The sequence below is a fragment of the Rutidosis leptorrhynchoides genome, chromosome 1, assembly GCF_046630445.1.
Source record: "Rutidosis leptorrhynchoides isolate AG116_Rl617_1_P2 chromosome 1, CSIRO_AGI_Rlap_v1, whole genome shotgun sequence".
NCBI classification, from domain to species: Eukaryota; Viridiplantae; Streptophyta; class Magnoliopsida; order Asterales; family Asteraceae; genus Rutidosis; species Rutidosis leptorrhynchoides.
The window spans coordinates 700,071,433-700,086,096 of record NC_092333.1 but is presented as its reverse complement, the minus strand read 5'-3'; positions in this window follow the sequence as shown (position 1 = coordinate 700,086,096).

The window sequence follows — 14,664 nt, the reverse complement described above, 5'->3', positions numbered from 1 at the left end:
GGGAGAGGCCACCGGGCACTCTTCCATCGAATACGCAAGTGAATCCTAGTCATGGCATGAACCAACCTAGACCACCAAGTGCAAGTAACCCTCCGGTTATACTAAAGAAGAAGGATCCTCAAGCTCCAGCGTATTCACAAGTGAATGCTATTTATAGTTTTTGTGAGGATGAAGCAAGTTTCAAGACACCGGAGCATAGTCCTATTTTTACTCTTGGGTGTGAAGATGATGATGAAGAGTGTGATGAGTTTATATTTTCTGATTTATCCAATATGGCGGATTACACTCCTTATCAAGAGATTGATGATATCCGAGTTGAAAGTGTGAAGAGTATAACATGTGAAGATGAAGGGATCCGAGTTGGTGACATAACTCCCGAGTATGGTGATTATTTGATGAGGTTGATGACGGGAAATCATGCAGAAATGAAGAAAATGGAAACCACCGAGCCTTCCTAGTTTAGGGTTGATGATAATTTGAAGATGATCAAGGAAGAAGCAAAAGATACGGTGAAGCAAGCACCTAAAGTGGAAGACTACAAACCACCCATTCCATACCCGCAAGCACTTGCATCCGAAAAACCAAAAGAGAATCATTGTAAGCCTTTAAATACGAATAATATTTGTGTAAATGTACCTTTGGTTAATGTTATTGCAGGTATGCCAAACTATGGGAAATTCTTGAATGATTTGATGGCAAAAGAAGGAGTGTGTGAGCAGGCATCATCCGCGTTTCTTGAAGCAGAATGTGCTGCTATTGTGAAGAAGAATGAGTTGCCACCTAAGTTAGGTGATCCCGGACCGTTCATAGTACCTTGTAAACTTAATGAATCTAAAACTCTTAGATCATTAGCTGACTCAGGTGCGAGTATAAATCTCATGCCCTATTCCATTTACTCGTGTTTGAACTTAGGTGAACTTAAACCGACCAATTCAGGCATTAGATTCATTGATCAGTCGGTTAATAAACCTATAGGGATTGCTGAAAACTTAGTAGTAAAAATAGGTGAACTTGAGTTTCTAGCTGACTTTGTAGTTGTAGACATGAAGGAAGATAAGTTTGTACCTATTATTTTAGGTAGACCATTTTTAGCAACTGCAAGTGCTTTAACAGATTGGAAAATAGGAAAACTAGTTTTGAAAGATAGAGGCAAGAGTGCAACCTATCAATCTGAGTTTAGTATGAACCCGCCACCCACACCGATAGTTTCAGTGAATATTGTTGACAATGTCAAACTCATTAGTCAACAAGCTAAGTGTGGGGATAGCGGTAAAGAAAAGCTTGATAGTAAACCACCCAATGATTGTGTTGTTGAGAAAACCATGAAGAAGTTATATGGTAGGGTTAGAAATGCTATGTCGGAAAAAGATGAACATTTGAGAGAGAGATTGGTGTCAAACTTATCGAAATTTGAGAAAGATAGGTTGAAAAAATTGGTTGAAGAGTCAAGATTTTCGGACTCTTGGTTATTGTCAAAAATTAGTGGTGAGAATGGTTGTGGTAATAGTTCTATTGGAGTAAAGAAGGGTGATGCTTATCACCCTGACGTTAGTTAAAATCAGGGTGGAGTCGAGTGAACGACTCACTAATAAACTTCACATTTTGTACATAGTCTCATTAGTGCGTCTAGTTTTTTTTAGGATTGATTGTTTTTAAGTGATTTTTCGAGTTTTAATACGAACCAAGTTGTTTAGGGACCTTCCAAACTGATTAGACAGTGAAAAACATCAAAAACTGGTGAACCAGGGTCAGATGCGCCGCATCTGTGATGGATGCGCCGCATTTGTGGACATAAAAAAAAATCGACAGTTTCAGATGCGCCGCATAAGGCAAAAGCGCCGCATTTGTCGAGGTAGATGCGCCGCATCGAACCCCAGATGCGCCGCATCTGGGGTATTTTTCTCCTGTCTCGCGTGTTACACCACAAAAACGGTTTTCATCTTCATTTTACTCATTTTCTCACCAACAACTTCGAACCCCATTCCATTTTCTCTCAAAACATTCATCTCTAAACACAAAATCAACCGTTTAATCCCATCTTTAAACAACAAATCCGACTATTAACATGGGAAAGGTAAGATTACTCTTCATTTCTTCATGATTTTAATGTTCTTCATTCTTCAATTCGGATTTTGCTTGTTCTAAGTGTGGGGGTGTTTGAATCTTCATGTTTTGGTCATATTATGATTGTAATGTTGTTACTAATCCTTGTTCATGCTCTAACTTGATGATTACATGCTTAAATCTTCAATTTGCAAATTAGGGTTCTTGATGAAATTTAGGGGTTTCGAATTTTTGACCATTACTTGTTTAAATTAAGATGTTTTGATGTTTAACTACTTGTTTACACTAACAAAATCTCATGAATCCTTGCTGAATCAAATAATTTTGCATAAATTAAAATCTAGGTTCTTAATTTGGGGATTTTGACTTGTGTTGACTTGTTGTTGTTCTAAGGGGAATTGTTGCAATACATTACTAATGCTAAACTCATTTATGCCTTAACTTAGTGTTTATTCGATTTGAAAGATTACATTTGAGAGTTAAGCATTGTATGCATTAGGATTTTTAGTGAAAGGTTGATTTAGCTTGACTTTAATGTTTAAATGTATGAAAACCATAGATTGCATATTGTTAGACATGATTATTAGCGAATGCTTATGGTTTAATATGTTATGTCATTGAAAGTTTTGGTGAAATTAAACATGTTTTGTATGGTTATGCTTGTAAAAGTGTCTCTAATCATATGACATACTAGTACATGTTTGTTGAAGATGGAATGAGTCCGTACCATGATAGGATTATGTTTGGCATGTAGTTCGAGAGATTATTAGATATGTATAATATAACATGTTTAAACTTATTCTAAATGGTTTTTGTGTATAAATGGTGGCTAATGTTAGGTTTTGGATTTGGATTTCTAACGCTAATCGATTTGGTTTGTTTTGTTTGGTTTTGTTTTGTCTATTTTGATTGTTTGTAGGATAAAGGGAAGGAACAAGTTTATGGAGGTCCATCAACTAGGAAAAGAAAAGGAAAGGAACCCGCTCCACAAACTCAACAAGAAAATGAAGGTGGAGCTGGACCAAGCAGCTCATTTTGGGGATTTTTCTAACCCTTGATTTGTGTTTGCAGGTTTATATTGATGACTTCCGAGGATGATGATTTGTTTATTTAATGATTTGAACAATGTTGGTTATGTTTGAAAACAATTTATTTCATTTGGTTTGTTTAGGATTTTGGTAATTTGGATTGTGATGTAATTTGACTTCCTTAGGTTTTTATAAGTGGGGTATTTGCGGTACATGGAGTAACACCCCATTGTTTTTATGAAATGTTTACTTGGTTTGGTTTGATACAGGTGAGCATTGTGCTATATGCTGCATTTTTACAAAGACTGGCAGTAAGTTCAGCACATACTTGAATGGTGATTGATTTGTGGTTACAAGAAGAGGATGATGTTCTTATGCTGGCATTCAGTTCAGCACCATCATCCCGTGCACTTCGGTTTTTGCCCTTGAAAGTAATAACTCTTTTATACACTCTTTAACCCTCTCGAATTTAAATTTTACTGATTTCATGTAACGAGGGCGATACATGAACTCAAGTGTGGGGAGGAAGTTATAAATTCTTTCGGGTTTTGATTTTTGTTAAATTGGCTTAAAATGGTGAAAATTTTTAAACTTTTATCTTCATAAATTTAAATTTTGTTTAAAATTTGTAGATTTTAAAACTAGGTGTATACACCGAAATTATTATCACAAAACAAATTAAGAAACAACCAAATGATTGAGTTTGTCATATAAAAGATATAATCATCATGCTATACCACATTCTGGATGAAATGAAAGTCATCAAGTAATTTGTTATTCTAACAATCTAATCCAATGCTCATCCATGTAATAATTGTGATGGAAGTCAAGTCTTCCAATATGACACACTTGCTAACTTATGTTAGAAGTCGTAGTCCAGAACAGCTGTAGGTTGACGAAAAATCTTGAAAAGTCATCTCTATCATCGGCTGGAAATCCACCTCACCTCAGCATCAAACAGGGTTTTTGGTGGTCAGACTTATCCTAACCATGAGATGGATCTGTCTCGTACAATGGGGGGCACAGTGTAAATTAGCTTTTAAGACTAATGAATCTAATCCCTAGATGGATGATCTCTGTAAAGATCAACCGCATCTATGTTGACTGCGGCCAACATACATATGCCATAACAAATTGAGGTGTGCAAACTCATGGTTCACCGATGATATTTGGACATGATATAGTTTCTTCTAAAAACTTAGGCTATTTTATGAACTATATTATGTAAAACCATTTTTAGGACATTCGGTTTCAAGTTCCATGATACTTCAATCATGGGGGCGAGTAGCTTGCTAAGCGCCGACTGAGGCTTCGGTTTTCAGTTACCCTCAACCGGACTTTGAGGTTAAAACCGGAAAACTTGATTAGTGTAAAAACTAAACATGAATAATTTTTAAAACATAAAAGGTTTTTCGCAAATGTCCTAATTTCCCTAAGGATCCAAATTTTCAAGAAATGTGGACTTTAAAACCCATCTTTCGACTTTGGCGTGATTTCATTTCGCGTGTGTACTCCAAAGGTGTGTGTATACTCAAAACACGTGAGTTTGATCCGTGTGTGAAATAAAAGTGTGAGTGTGTATATATTGTGACCCGAGTGTGATTTCCATATAGCGTGAGTTATTGTGTTACTAAATAACTTATGTGTCTTGTGTATTATATCGAGTGAGTGTGAGTCCCATTTTTTGTGTTCTCACTTAAATAAGTGTGTTTACTGTAGTAAATTTCGATTTCTTGTAAGTCTTGCTTGAGGACAAACAAGGTTTAAGTGTGAGGATTTTGATAACGCCAAAATTATACATGTTTATTGTCATTATTTCGATCCAATGTTGTTCCATTTGTATGTAATTGTTATACGTATGTATTGTAATTCATGTACATTTGTAAAAAGTCCATTGTGAATGAATAAATGAAGACCAACAGTGAAAACAGAGTTAAAACGAAGATCGAATGCGTAAAACAGCCCGAAACCACTAAAACAGGTCCAAATGCGGCACATCTCTCTTAGATGCGGCGCATCTTTGCACCAAATAACTCCCGACAGTTTCAGATGCGGAGCATGAAGACTTCTGGGCCAAAATAGCAACAGATGCGGCGCATCTGAGATGGATGCGGCGCATCCAAGCCAGATGCGGCGCATCTGAGCCCCTGCTGACAGTCCTGAGTGCAGAATCGAGCTGGAATCTACTAAACGTAAAGAGATGCGGTGCATCCCAAAGAGATGCGGCGCATCTGGTCACTTTCTGGCCAAAATACCTAACTTTTAAGGCTATTTAATGAAGCAAATGGTTACTTACTTGAGGGACCTTCACTACTATGTTCTCCCCCAGTTTTAAGATGATTTTCAAGGTCCAAGGAAGGCTGCAAGTTAATCTCCACTCTTTCAACATCTATATTAAGCTAGGATCGTTTATCGCAATTGGTACTATTGTTCTATATCTTTTTAACATGAATTCAACTTGTATTTACTGTTTCATTAGTTCTACTATGATTATGTTAGGCTAAAAGCCTTGTGTGTTTGCTTCAATGTAAGATTTATGGCTTGGGATTGTTCTATACTTTGATGTTATGCTAGTTATACATATGTTTGATTGATTTAATTATCTAGTTCAACCGTAAGAACCATTGTTATGCATGTTTAGATCATTACTTCAATTATATAGATTGCAACCTATTAATGTGAGTTAACTAGGAAAACAATCTATACTTCAATACATCTAGTAATCTAGACGATTAGATACATACACTTAAGTGATTTTGTTATGTGTTTAATTCGGTAATTGAATAAGTTCCAAAGCAACATAGTTATGAAATTACCTCAAGTGATTGTTGTAATTAAGGTTTCACGTGAGTTTAACCGGGTTGAATCTAGTTAGTTAATCAATCTAAATCACCATGTTCTTTCAAGAAATCCATTGTTGTAACTATCTTTATATTCTAGTTCAATTATACGAGTTATGACTTGATTTATGTGAATTTATCAAAGGCTATAATTTGTACTTCAACACCTAGTGATCTACACACCTATATGTGAATATAGGATGGTAATTGGATGATATTTAGGTTTTACAATCATGTAGTTTACTTAGAGTGATCTTAGTAAACTAGGTTTTATGTGAATTTAACCAAGAAAGAATCTTGTTGATTAAACATAGTTTTTAAGTTTATAGATATTGTGAAATTGATATAAACTACTCTATTGTAACTATCGCATAACGGTTTTAATTATAAAAGAACAATCCCTATCATCTATCAAGCATAGAAGTAAACACCGCATTCTCATTATTGTTATTCATTATATTTATTTACTATTTCGTTAAACAAAAACACAACTTCAAATATAAATCCCCTTTTTAGAATAATTAATTGTGGTAAAATCATTTAAACAAACTTCTCCCTGTGGATCGAACTGGTTATTTACTTGCTAGTTACTACATGATCGGGTTTTAGTTGCCTGTATTATGTGTTAGTTATTAAGCATATTGTCTACATTTTAAAGGTTACGTCTTGACACATCAGTAAGATTGATAAATTGGATTTTTGAATATTACCAACCGAGTAAATGAATCCTTATATAAGGTACGTCTCGTTTTGTTGAACTATTGTCCAAATTGACCTTTTGAAACGACTTTGGATAACTTTTGTATGTCGATCTCGAGCATTAGGATTATGATACACTATGACCAGACCTAGCTTGTTAGACATTTATTTACCAACATATGTTCTCTAGGTTGAAACAACTGAAATCTTGTGATCCACCTTTATACACAGATTATGCGAAACATTAAAACTATGAACTCACCAACCTTTGTGTTGACACTTGTTAGCATGTTTATTCTCAGGTTCCCTAGAAGTCTTCCGCTGTTTGCTTATATGTTAGACAAGCTATGTGCATGGATTCTTCCATGGCATATTTTCAAGGAAACGTTGCATTCACCAAATCATCACCATGTATCTTATTTTGACTGCATTGTCAACGGAAGTACTGTTGTAAAATATTATTTATGGTGATTGTCTATACGTAGAAATCATCAGATGTCGAAAACCTTTGATTTAAATATTCATCTATGGTGTGCCTTTTCAAAAGAATGCAATGTTTACAAAACGTATCATATAGAGGTCAAATACCTCACAATAAAATCGATGAATGACGTGTTCGTCCATATGGATTTGGAGCGATCGTCACATTTTCTGTTTCCAATAATGAAGTGGAGTATGAAGCATTGCTCTTCGGGTTACGTATCGCTGAAAAGATGGGCATTACGGCACTGAAAGTGGCGGTTGATTCACAACTGGTGGCAAATCAGTTGAATGGAACATTCGAAGCCAGAGACCCCGCAATGCAAAAATATTTGAAACTGGCGAAAGAATTAGCCAACAAGTTCGATTCTTTTTCAATCACACAAGTGCCGCGTTTAATGAACAAAAAGGCTGACGCCCTCAGCAAGCTCGCTTCGCTGACGTTCAACCACTTCGCTAAGGACGTATGGGTGGAGGTCGTTAACCAAAAATCCACCGATGTGGTACAGGTATCAAGCCGTCGCGCTTATAAAACCTACACCGCCTGTTTGATAAAATAAATTTCATAACAATTGCAACGTGATGCTTGACAGGTGGCGGCACCAGTCGAGGAGGTAAACACTTGGATGAACCCAATCGTCAACTATCTGAAAGATGGAACATTACCTTCTGACAGCGTAACGGCTAAGAAAATCCGCATGAAGGCTCCAATGTATGTTATACGTGACGGTGTACTATACAAGAAGTCATTCTTGGGTCCGTTGTTATGTTGCGTGGGTCCACAAGAGGCAGAAACTGTGATAAGGGAAGTGCATGAAGGAACTTGCGGAATGCATTCAGTGTTTCGTACTGTTGTAGGAAAAATTATGCGTTTGGGTTATTACTGGCCATCCATGTACCGTGACACCAACGATGTAATTAAGAATTGCCTTTCCTGTCAATGCCACGTGCCACAAATTCACGCACCGTATCATGAGTTGATTCCCGTCACATCGGCTTGGCCATTTTACAAGTGGGCAATCGATCTAGTCAGCCCGTTTCCCGATGGATGGCACCTTGTTGTAGCGGTTGACTTTTTTACGAAATGGGTGGAGGCTAAGCCTTTGAAGAGCATCACGGGTAGACAGATTGTGAATTTTGTTTGGGAAGAGATAGTGTACCATTTCGGGGTACCACACGAGATTGTCAGTGACAACGGGAAGCAATTTGCACATGATCCGTTTCGAGCTTGGTGCGACGAACTAAATATCAAACAAACGTTTAGTTCCATTGCTCACCCTCAAGCTAACGGGTAGGTTGAAGTTACCAACAGGGACATTGTATTCGACATTAGAGGCAGGTTGGATACGGATCGGAATGGTTGGGAAGACGAGTTGCCAATGGTTCTTTGGGCGTTTCGCACCACACCAAAAGGAAGCAATCGCGAAACACCTTTTAGCCTTGTTTATAGTTCAGAGGCGGTCATCCCGGCAGAAATAGCGGTCCTGACGTAGCGCGTCACGGAATTCAACGAGGAAGCTAACATGGTACAGTTGAGGGAAAACATGGATCTGTTAGAGGAACACAGATGCATAGCAGCAATCAATGAAGCGGCTAACAAACAAAAAAATCACCAAATATTACAACCGGCGTGTGCACGAACGTTCGTTCTGCCCCGGTGATTACGTTTGGCGCAATAATAATGCCAGCAGAGTTGAAGACCTTGGCAAGTTAGGGCCTAACTGGGAGGGCCCGTACGAAGTTGTGGACGTCCTCGGTAATGGGGCGTACAACTTGAAAACGCCTGATGGCAAGTTCGTGCCACGTACATGGCACGCAACCAATCTCAAGAAATTCTATGTTTAGAATATTTAGTACGTTGAAACTATGTGTTCCACTATTCAATATTTCTTTTAATTCTGTGACTGATCATCACAAATTTGTAAGCGCGATGCGCCGTGGATTGGTTTGTTTTATTTGAATTTAATGCATTTTCCAGTTTCAGTAATGCGTTACGTAACTATTTATGGCATCACTTAGGTGTTTTTTATACAAAATGTAAATATAAGTCCATTCATGTGTTACACATGCCTTGAACAAAGAATATTCTAGCTTTCAGATGGCATGAACGGCGCTTCGCGTTGAACCTACATCGAGGTGACACCGTAAAGGGATGCCTTCGGGTTTCTTACCCGTCGTGTCCATCCTGACATGGTCTAGATACATGCAAGTCATGACAAATTATCAAGTATAAACTTGAAATACCACGCTACCGTGACGACGACAGCGTGTCGAATATTATCGAAATGATACACATCAATGAAAGTAATTGCAATACGACATATATAATTACATATTTTCATTCATAATATTGTTTGATTACATCCATCAACAACAAAAATCAAAAATTACAAGTGACAATCTACTTGGGGATCATCCCCTTAATCTTTTCCATTTCTAGCCCAAGCTGGCTCCCAATCTCCTCCACAAAAGGCACCTTGACCGCCTTCACTTCGGCGGCGGCCGCATCTTATTTGTCATACACGTCTATATCCAAACTATTTGCAACTGCGTCAGGTAATGGATCAGGAAGCGTGACGTTTTCATTCATCATCGTGTAGGTCGCAAGACGCCCTACGCCTTTGGCGGCGTCAAGAAGCTTGCCGAAGGGTTCCATGCGTAGCGAGAAGCTCCTTGCTCGCCTTCTCCTCAGCCAATTCCTTTTGAGTTGCCACTAAGTTAGCAAGGGTCTGTTTTTCCTTCTCCATAAAAATGTTTAGGTTTTTGGCCGCTTGCTGCGCCTCCCTTAAAGCCACATGCTTTTCATACTGCGCTTCCGCCGTAGCCTTCTTGTGGCCCTCCATCTCCTCCCTTAAAATTTTGGCTTCATCGCCAACCTCCTTCACCAGTGCTTATGCTTGACGACAACGCTGCTCGGCATTGTTTGAATGAACAATTTGATCACGGGTCAATGCTAGAACCTGATGAATGTGCTGTATACGCGCTCAACGCGCAGCATTGTCCGGCATCTTTTTAAGATCATCCACTAGAGCAGTGGTCTAATGACCCGTCCTAATCCATCCGGACGAAGTCCACATCGATTATAAACGATTCACAATAGTTGATTACATCGCGAGGTAATTGACCTCTATATGATACATTTTACAAACATTGCATTCGTTTTTAAAAGACAAACTTTCTTTTCATCGAAAGTTAACAGTATGCATACCATTTCATAAAACATCCAACTATAATTGATTTAATAATAATCTTGATGAACTCAACGACTCGAATGCAACGTCTTTTGAAATATGTCATGTATGAGTCCAAGTAATATCTCTATAATGAGCAAATGCACAGCGGAAGATTTCTTTCATACCTGAGAATAAACATGCTTTAAAGTGTCAACCAAAAGGTTGGTGAGTTCATTAGTTTATCATAAACAATCATTTCATAATTTTAATAGACCACAAGATTTTACATTTCCATTTCTCATAAACATACATCCCATGCATAGAGACAAAAATATCATTCATATGGATTGAACACCAGGTAACCGACGTTAACTTAATGCATAGAATATCCCCAAAACAGAACCTCTCATCTGTATAATAATCTCGAAGTACTAAAGCATTCGTACCCCGAATGGGACTTGTCAAGGTCCATAGATCTATCTTTAGGATTCGCATCAATCAGGGGCCATTTCCCTAAATTCTTAGGTTACCAGACTTGAAGGGCGATGTTCGGTTTAATAATCCAACCATATAGTGTAGTTTTTGATCACTTGTGTCTATTTCGTAAAACATTTATAAAAGCAGCGCATGTATTCTCAGTCCCAAAAATATATATTGCAAAAGCATTTAAAAAAGGAGCAAATGAAACTCACCTAATGTATTTTGTAGTAAAAATACATATGACTATATTGAACAATGCAGGGTTGTCCTTGGATTCACGAACCTATAATATGTATATACATATTAACACATATATTTGTAATCGAATAAATTTCTATATAATTATTAGTGTTATTATAATATGTTAGTATAAATTATAACTTAATGTTATATATATTTAAAAATGTTTAATATATATATATATATATATATATATATATATATATATATATATATATATATATATATAAAGAAAATTATTAGTTTGTTATATATAAGTATTTATATAACCAATATTAATATGTTTGATTTATGGTATATAAACTATTATTATAATTATAATATATGTATTAAGTATATTTTAAGTACAAAATATTTATTTGTAGCAAAAGAGATAGTTTTCGTTAATAATGACTTACTAATAATAATAATCTCCTTTGATATTGAAAATACTGATTATAATGACTATATTGTTAGAAATGATACTTTTGTTAATAATAATAATAGTAATACTACTAATTGCAAAAATGATATTAATACTAATATTAGCGAAAATAATAATAGCTTGTATTATTTTTATAGTAACAACAATAATAAACCTAATCACAATTTTAATAATATTAGTAGTCCTAAAATGATAATTCAATAATAAGAATAACATTATTACTACTTGTAGCGATAATAATAATAATTGTTATATCACTTATTATGATACTAATAGTAATTATTATAATACATCTAATAATAATAATAATAATAATAATAATATCACAACAATAACATTAATCATAGTAATAACACTAATAACAACAACAACAACAACAACAACAACAACAACAACAACAACAACAACAACAACAACAACAACAACAACAACAACAACAACAACAACAACAACAATAATAATAATAATAATAATAATAATAATAATAATAATAATAATAATAATAATAATAATAATAATAATAATAATAATAATAATAATAATAATAATAATAATAATAATAATAATAAGAGTTATAACCTTTGAAGAGAAATTCAATAAAAAGAAGGCCACCGCCGGGACTCGAACTCACAACCTCACGCTAACCCAAACACCATTTAAACCACTGAGCCAATTCTGTTTCTTCTGATTTATTTTCTATTTAAATTCTATTAAATCATTTCTGTTATCTTCCTCTTCCCCTAAGAACTGCTCGACTGGATTGCCAATTTCATAAAACGAATTCCTAATCAAGAGTTAAGACTTGAAACTGAATTATAATAATCTGAGTAATTTATTTTTGTTAAATCAAGTGATAAAAAAAAAAAATAAATAAAAACAAAGCAGCGAAGCTGCTGTTACGATAAAAAAAAAAATTAATATTTGATTTTTAATTCGTGAATGTTTTACACAAAATTTATAATACAAAGTAAGTTTCAAATCATCTCTATAAACTATAAAAATTATCAATTTAACTCAAATCCTAACACACAACTCGAATTTGATGATGAACAGAAAGATTGACTTTTGTATTTAGAAGTTTGACTCCGATATTTGAATTCATTAGTTAAAATTGAGACTTGGGACTTTACAGATAGATTAAACGAACCCTTTCTAATAGAATTGCATTATTAGATTTTTGAATAAAACTTGAATTCGATATTTTGCTAAAAAGAAGAAGAACAGAGAATGAACGGGTTTTCTTTAAAATTTGATTTAATTCATCAGATAAAACTAGTAATTGTAATTGATAAGGGTAATAATGAATTGAAAGAGCTTCCTCAAACACAGAGTAATCGTTTGTTTATATAGGCAAGGTAAATCGACAAAATTTATCAATCAGTGAAGAAGAAAAAAAATAAATAAATAAAAAATATATATAAAGCAGATATAGATATTAACCCAAGTTTTGTTTTCATCCTCAACTGAGATCGACACCTTTAGACACGGGGATAAAGTGTGAAACAGAATTTTATCCTATTTTGGTTTTATTAATATTAATAATTATTATATATAATTATATTAATAATAATAATACTTTTAATATTATTAATAATAATAGTAAAAATTAAAATAATAATGATAATTATTAATAATATTGTCAATAATAATAGTAAAAATTTTAATGATGATATTAATAAGTTGTATTATAATAATAACAATAATTGTAACAATTTTTAGTAATTTTAGTAATAATAGTAATAATCATAATAATAATTAAAATTATAATTTTATTACTAATTATAATAATGTTGTTAGTAATAACAACAATAATACAAATACTAATAATAATAATAATAATAAAATAATACCATTAGTTCTTCTAATAATAATATCAATAAATAACAATGATACTAATACTTATAAAAATGTTAACTAATAAATTTAATAATGATAACAATAATATTATTTATATTACTAATAATAATATTAATATTATATTAATAATAATAACATCTTAATTCTTACATATCAAATTTCATATTTATGTATTATATATAATCACAATAATAACACTACTGTTAATATTTAATATTTACATTAATAAAAATAATGAAAGTAATAGTAATAATAATATTAGTAAAGATAACAAATCAATGACACAAATATTAATGTAACAATTATATTCAACTTATTAATTATGTAATATTTAATAATCATATGTAATAACTTTTATTAAATATTTATTATTTATACATTTTATATATAATACAATATTTTTATTTATACAAAGAAATCATATATATATATATATATATATATATATATATATATATATATATATATATATATATATATATATATATATTCTTAATGGTATATATATATTTATATATATATATATAATAGTAACTTATCTATTCTATTTATTATTTTACATTTTTAATTCTAAATGATTAACTATACTTTATTAATTTCAATATATTATATACACTTATATTTATATCTATATCTATATATGATTTACATATTCCATTACTCATAATTGTTCGTGAATCGTCGGGAATAGTCAAAGGGTAATTGATTACATGAATATAGATTTCAAAACTTTCAAGACTCAACATTACAGATTTTGCTTATCGCGTCGGAAACATATAAAGATTAAAGTTTAAATTTAGTCAGAAATTCCCGGGTCATCACAGTACCTACCCGTTAAAGAAATTTTGTCCCGAAATTTGAGTGAGGTGGTCATGGTTAATAATAAAAATGTTTTCATGATGAATATTAGTTGATAAATAGAGTTTTACTATCATTGAATAATATGGATAAAATGATTCGATTAATCGAAGCGTATGAATGAAGTTATCACAAAAGATCGAGATGAAGAAATGGAGATTTTCCATAACTTTTGACGTAGTCGCAATTGAATTTCGGAATTCAAGGGATTTATAGAAAATCTTCGAAATCGAAAAGATTTGATTCTTCGGTGAGTAAGGAAATTAAGATCTCTATAATTAAATACGGTGATCAGCCTCGATTACTCTGTCTGATATTTCCATTATAAATTAAGCTCTTCCGTTCCATTATTCTCATCATTTCTATACTTTCTTTCTTAGTTCATACATCCAAAAGATTGTGAAAATGCTTAATCCAGTTCTAATCCTTGATATTTTTCTAATTATCATTTCTGTCATCCTTCCTTTCAATCTTCCACCAGAAAAATCTGTTTGCTTTTAATATAACCTTGGGGTGATACT